The following is a 7,890-nucleotide window of genomic DNA, read 5'->3' as shown; positions in this document are numbered from 1 at the left end:
TGAGGATGAAATGGGTTAAACAGACATTTTAGATTCCCGTATTCACACCGCTCTTATTCGACCTGGCTAGATCTGTCATCATTTTCCATTATCTGTGTATTTTGGCAAAATGGTACCATCATTCTTGTCTGTTAGAACCATAAGAGCTCCATCCCGGCCAAATCTTGACACGGACAGTCGAGACTTTCCAACTCTTTGGTGTCCTGGCAGAGAGGTTTTAGGCATTTTATTGAACCCGAGCGGATCAGATTCTTCTCCGCACGAATCAAACGCTCCATTAATGAAGACAACGCGCAGGGGACAGCTGGACTCATAAATATTCACCGTACGGATGAAATATAAACAACATAAACTTAAACCTGACGTCCCATGCCTAAACACAAAGTCAGAAGGTGTGTGTGAGTGTAAGCGATGGATCTGTGCCCTCCCTGTCAAGGTCCACCTGTTTCTGCTTCGCCATGGAAAAAGAACAGAGAGAAACAAAGGATGGAAAGGAGGACATGTGGAAACAGGAATGCACTTCTCTCAATCTGCTTGTCAGCAATTCTTCGGTTTATTTCAAAATCCCATAATACATCTGTTTCTGTGCCATAATAATATCATCGACATCATAAGCAAAAATGAAGGCCTTGTTATTGCAGGGAAAATTGAAACTCGTAAATCAATAGGAGGTGGAGGGATCTGAGAATTTAGAGATGGAGTTATGAGACCGTAAGTAGAATTTAGTTTCTATTGGGCACTTTTATTTTATTTATTATGAATTTAAGTTTATGTAAATTGCTAGCTACACAAACCAACAGAACAAAAGGTCCTGGTAACCAAACCTCAAATAGGGTGAAATATATTTTTGGAATAATAGAGTTCTTATCCTGCTTTAGTTTCTTTTGTTGGTTGCCCTTGAATAGATACAGTATAAACAAAGCAAAGAATTGTAAATATTGAATTAGGTTTTCTTTGCATTGTTTTAAACACCAAACTGTGTTTGGAGACAATGCTTCTACTATTTATTATTAGTGAAATTAAGTTCAATCACATTTACGTCATGCATTTGAAAGACACTTGATATTAAGTACACAAATCGTGTAGAATCTGGAAATTGTATGTTTGCAACTACCAGATGACAGATTGACGGAGTTTATTTATAAAGATGTTGTTTTCACAATGCAGATGTCGTCGTCTCCAAACTTCTGTTTGAAATTAAATCAAAACTTCTGTCTCAGACTTGGTTTAGATCAGGGATTTAGTATACTACAAATCATTTATTTTCCCATCCTGCAATTGTATCGCAAATTCCTGACACCGCAAATTTGTTTCTATATGTCAGATGTTGGCGTATAGGGCTATTAAAGCTGTCAGAATTCTAAAACATACAGTAAATTTGATGCTTTAGGGTTGGGAGGAACGTTTTTTTGTGTATTACAGAACAGGAAACCTTTTGTAAACACATCATAGTTTTTGTGAGCACATAATGATGGTGGTGTTCAAACACGTTGGCATGAACCCCTGGCTTGAGAAATGTCTGTCGATTCCCAAAGTGTCACTCATACGCACAGCATGTAAAAATGCCCCAGAGATGAGCTTTATTTTATAATTGAATACAACTCACTACGACAGCGTGTCTATTGAGAGCTCTTTTCTTTGGTAATTTCACGCTGAATGAACAAAAAAACATCTTTTATAATTGACATTACAGAGAGGAAGGAAATGTGAAGGGATTTAAAGGGAGAAGCTCTTTCTTAGCTGCTAGCCCAGTCTTCTATTTCCATTTGTTAAACTGCTTCGGTTTGGGACTAAAGTGATGCCAGCTCTCTCCAATCCTTCACAAACTCATGCCATGTCTGTGTGGTCCTGTCTTATAAGACCAGCCTTTATAAAACAATAAACTTAACTCTGTGATATTTATTTAAAACAGTTTTGTCTCATCCATTAGTTTTGATTGGCGTGAACTTTTACCATCTCAGAATGTGATGTGATAAAATGGAAAAGGCCATGGAAACAGTATGAAAATATGTAAAACAAAGTGCTTTAGGGCCGATTAATCGCATCTAGAATAAAAGTATGTGTTTACATAATATAAGTATGTGTACTGTGCATATTAGTTTTCCATTCAAAAACACAAAAACACATACATATTTGGGAAATATTAATTAAATATTAAATATTACCAAAAATGTTTTATAAAAAAATGTTAGTCTGAAATACTGTAAATAAAAAAATAATGTCATTTATAACGTATGTTGATCCATGTGCTCATTTTACACAACAAATGCATTTCTTTGCAGAAAGTGTGAAAAAATCCATGTAAATCCATGTGTTAAGCACATTTTCATAACATTGTCGTGACGTTACAGACAGCAGTTCATTTCATATCAATTTAATTGTAGCTATTGACATCATATTTAATTGGCACCTGCTGGGAAAGGCCTCTAGTCGGGACACTTATTTCATCTGTTTGCTCAACAGACATACATTTTAATGAGCTAATGTATGAGAGACTGTTGTGACCTCCATGAGAGTTCATTCATACCTGTCGTCTAGACTGAAACCAAACCTGTCACTATTCATAAGAGGAGAGGCTTTGTGTTTAACTAAAAATGTTATTTTGCTTTAGGTTCATAACAACATTTATTGTGTTCTTTGTATCGAGTAACACTCATTGTAAAACATGATTATGGATTTAAATGATGTATGATTTATTGTACAATCTGATGAAAATTATTTGGTATTTTTGAATTCATTTAAATATCGCTACAGTACTGTTTTATGAGTATAAACCACAGTTCAACCTCAGGTATCTGACGCTAGACTTTCTTTGCATGCTTTCTTTAACACCTTCCTTCTTGGATCTGTCCAACTTTGACCTTTAACCCCTCAAGAGTGTCAGCAAAGAAGCATGTGTTGACCGTGAAACAGATACCTGCAGCCTCTTTTACTTTTTCTCCTTTATAAAGTTCAAATGTTCTGACCTCTCCAGCTTCATTTTATCACTTTCTCCATCTGACATTGTTCTGTCTCTCCTTGTATCTCTCTCCCGATCTTTATCTGGCTCGCTCTCGGGTCGTCTCTGTCCCCCAAACGCAAGTACATATCACAGTGTTTACATATAATCCCTTTTACGGTTTCAAGTCACATCCCTTTTTGTCTCTCCATCCTCATGTCCTGGTGACCATTCAGTATAGTGATGTGTGCACAGCTGGTCCTGACAGGGCAGAACAGAAAAACATGTGTTTTCTTTACAAACCCCTGGTTGACATTATGCCTCGCTCTGACTTTTCGTTTTTTTACAGGACCTGGAATTTTTATAGCCGCGGTGTGTTTGACAAGTGTTCAGTATAACGTCAAACTTCACGGTAAGATGTGGAGACGTCAAAAAAGACTATAAATTGCACGTATATCAGTATTATTTGTCTAGCTGGTCGGCTTATAAGAAGCCATAATTTATATTTGTAATGCCATTATGATTAAAGTTAGCTGTTTTTCCTAATATCCAACAAATTGGCAATTCCTTATATTATTGTAAATAACTAAAAGAATGTCGGTAACCGAGCAACAGTGGTACCCATTGACTGCATTGGTTTTGTGTCCACGTTATAGAAGTGAAAGGACACCACCGTTGTTCGGCTACCAACATTTGTTCTGCAAAGAAATGGTACAGGTTTGAAATGACAAGAGGGTGAGTAAACTATGACAAAATGTTCATTTTTCATCAATTAAATACATATTTTCTGCTCATCTTCCCATTCATTTATGATGTAAAAATTCCATGTTTCATAAACAGTGTAATAGTAAGAAGAGTTTTATTTTACTATTCAAAAACACATACTTTATCATTGAAAATATATAGTAGATATTAATGCATAATATTAATTCACATTATTGAAATAAAAATAAATTTTAAAAAAACACTAGAAATGTATAATAATTGTGCATAATTATTGCAAATTGTTAAAAATGAACAGTAACTATTATGGACATTTTCATATAAAACAGTTATGTGCAGTTAGAGGAGGGTGATCACCTCTGATGGATTTGTGTTATTTTACACCATGGGAACAATGTTCAGTGAGTTCAATGAGTAATGGGTCCACGTCACACACCTGTCTGGGGTTGAAGCTTTACTCTTTAAGTGTCTGAAATCATAAAAACAGGTAATGTGGGATGTAAATAAAAATAGAAATATTTATAATTTTTTACATTCATTTCTGTACACTCAACACTTGCAATGGTAAATAGGTTAATATGCAGTTTCAACTCAGGGCTGTTCAGCATGAGGAAGGTTTTTTTAAGGAGACAAGCTAAAAATACAACATGTGCGCAGCTGAAACATAACTTCGTAGCTCGCTGTATCCAGATGTGATCTAGGACATATGAACTTTGGATAAAGTAAACTTAAATACTGAGCAGATGCTGGTCATGGTCCACAGGGATGCATTATACTGAGTTTCGTAGATGATATATAACTTGCCTTTGCCAAAGTTTACCGTAGAAGTAAGTCAATCTGTAATGCATTGTGCTTAAAAATCGTGTCATTTTTTTTGTTCATTTTTCGATCAATTTACAATCCCAAAGCATTCACTAGTTTAACAACAGTTTGGCAAAACTACAATGCAATTTAAAGCTTCTTTTTAATGCCATAAAAGTTTGACTGGCTTAAAATATCTGAAGTGTAGTCTATTGCTTTTCAGTGGAGAAAACACCTGGGTTGGGCAACGGTGAAGCGTCTGGTCATTATTTCACTGTGTTCCAATGTTAATGATGAAACCACATGTCACACAATGCAAAACCAAACAGGTGCCTTTAGAAAATTGGATGCATGTGATGTGTTGTCTGGCTAATTTGCCACCATTACCACATTACTCAGCTGTTGCTCTAATATTAGCCTGCGATGAAATAATTTCGCCCTAATGTCAACATGGTGCCAGGCCAGGCGGATCGCACGTGCACACAATTGGCCAAAACAAGAGAAATGTGGAAAAAGTCTGGCAAAGGGAATGTTTTTATCGAGGTCAACCACACTTGGTCTCGCTCAGACTGCTGAAAACCAGCCTGGGCAATGATCCTCAAAAGCTTCTATTTATCTTTGGGGATTTACTAATGGTAGGACAGATGGGACGGGCTCTTCAGGGAGGGGCGAAGAGTTTAAACAGTTGAATTTGGCTTCTTTGCAGCGTGGGGTCCAGCGCACGAGAGGATCCAAAGGAGACATGAGAGAATTACTGTAGCTTTCATTTACAGTCTGGGGGAAGGGAGATGTCTGACAGCTTTAGCTTTATAATCTTATTGTGATAAGAAACGGGTTGATTTAAATCAAATTTTGATTCCCGCTTCGTATGGGACAAGGGTCTGTCTGTGGTTCAAATTAATGCACTACATTCCTAATCCATTCAATCCAATATGGGTTTATAGTGAATGCTAGAAATTCTGTCACGGAAAAAAAATGTTTTCGGTTTTACTTTTGGGATTTTCTAATGTGTAACCCCTGGTTCAGAAAGGGACTAGGAGGAAGATTTTTTTTGTCTCAGAGGTTGCGCTTTCATTGACCAGGAGATTTATAAGTAAAAACATAGTTTTATATGTCTCTCCTAAATTTTCTTATGATAAAAATAGAAACAAATAAGAAAATTATTATATTGCATTATTTTTAGAATTATACAGTAAGAGTATAGAACTGTAAACTGAATGTAATTTTAAGAAGAATCTGGATAAAGATAAGAAATGTTTGAGCTAATATTGAAATCTTTGAAAAAATTGACTTTTAATCGGAGTAATGTGGGCTCAATTTTGTGACATTGTTGAGGTTTTTTTCTGAAACTTTAAGGCAAACTCTCTCTTTTTAAATTGGAGATATTACAGTGATCTCACCTGTGATTTGTCTTTTACATCAATCCTAGTCACATGTTTGCCACTACAGGAACAGTTTGGTTTAGATGCTTTTTAAGTTTCAAGTTATTTCCCCTCTCCTGTGGCGGGGTTATCACAATGTCTCCGCACAAAACAAACATTGAGAAGTGCAAAACAAACGTATCATAATGTATGATACAAATGTATATGATTCTTAAAAATGGCACATCTAACAAGGAAATTTACATTTAGTCATTTAACAGACGCTTTTATCCAAAGGGACTTTGGGGAGCAATAAAGTTATATATCATAAAGGAGCAATAATATAATAGGTGCTAATACAAAGTTACTAGTTCAACAATAACCAGACCAGTGCCTGTTAAGAGAAAGGGTTAGTTTTCTCATTTGTCTGTCAAGTATTCAAAGAAGAGATGGGTTTTAAGTCGTTTTTTGAATGTTGTGAGAGATGTGGTTGACCGGTCGAGTTAGGAAGAATGTAAAATGTAATACTGAATATGAATTACAATATGACTGATTCATTTTTGTTCCCTCTCAAAATTCCATTTCTATCATTTGGTAGTTTTGAAATATATTTGAAAAATATTAAAATATTAATGTGGAAAATATGATTAATAAAATATAAGCAAGTGTGCACAAACTTCTGACTGTCAGTATATTTTTGTTGTTTTGAATAAAACAGACAACACAGTTCTGAGAAGTCGATGGACATTGCGGTGAAAGTGATCGAAATATGAATGTGCACCGGTCTGTCGAAGAGTATTATCCTACAATAACACAGTATTACCACCGTCTAGCCATTCACCCACCCCAGTCTTGTGCACTACAGACCTGACACAGATGGTAACAACTAGTACAGACCCAGAACAGCTGGTAGAGGTCTAAGCTCATGGCAAAGTGGATCAGCGGGCGCAGCAAAGCGACAGGCCACAGAGACTACGAAGCGACCCTTCACGGATATTTTAGTCCCTGGTACTTTGGGGAAATGACTGGTTCTATTAAACGATAATCACAGAAGGTTAAGCAGCTGCAAAGCTTCAGAGGTATTTAAAATCCCCCCTCCAACTATTTCCCCCCGACTGTGTATAAGACTTCCTGGTAAGGATTAGAGGTTCCATCTGCGTGTGGTGTTGTGGCTACATACCTTCAGTCGGTCTACACCAATCTGCTCTTGAGTTTTTTCTTCTCCGGGAATGAAGAAGGGCTAGATGGATGGATGGATGAGGGAGAGAAGGAAGAAAAAAGACTGACAAAGATCAATATGCAGATAAAGAGAGAAAAAATTAGACTTGGAGATGGATTGCGGAAAAAAGAAGAGTAATGGAGAGGACGACGTTTAGATGAAAGGAGAGAACAGACACATGAAAGAGAGAGAAAAATCAACCCACGACGCATGATTTTCCAGAAACGTCCCCCCAGCGCTCATCTGTACATCACACTTTCTGGAGCAGTGATTTTTTTGTTAGGGCCAGCTAGAAATGTGGAAAAGTGGGGTGGGGGGTCTTGCCGTTGCCAGAAACGTATGCCAAAAGAGAAATCTGTGCTTTTAAAACTTAACATTTCTGAAACTTTACATTCCATGAGAGAAAACATTGGCTAACCCCTCCTTCAGCTCATAATTTCTCAAAGGATCTGTCTAAGCTGAAACATACCTAACCACTCCACGTTCTGGTTTCTAACCAATATAGCAACAATTAAAGACATATGTGCATTTCATATAAGACGGTCAGACGGCATATACACGCGTGCATATCTGCATAGTAAGAGTCTGACATCAAAACTTTGGCAGGATAATTGAGAAAATGTGCATTTTGTGTATTAAGACTTTTAAACTGTGGAAAGGAAAATGAGCTTCATGTTTCATTTTGATGTTAAGTGATATGTAATGTTCTTCATGTACACAAATGTTTTGTTTCAGATAAATAAAAAGTTTCTTTGCTTATTTAAATCCGCCATCTCAGCCATGTGCAACATAATCGGGTCTTGGTTTTCTAAAACGGTCGTTATGGCAAATAAAATGTTTTCTTAATT

This window comes from Triplophysa dalaica, chromosome 25 (assembly GCF_015846415.1).
Source record: "Triplophysa dalaica isolate WHDGS20190420 chromosome 25, ASM1584641v1, whole genome shotgun sequence".
In the NCBI taxonomy this organism is placed as follows: Eukaryota; Metazoa; Chordata; class Actinopteri; order Cypriniformes; family Nemacheilidae; genus Triplophysa; species Triplophysa dalaica.
This window is presented reverse-complemented; position numbering follows the sequence as displayed.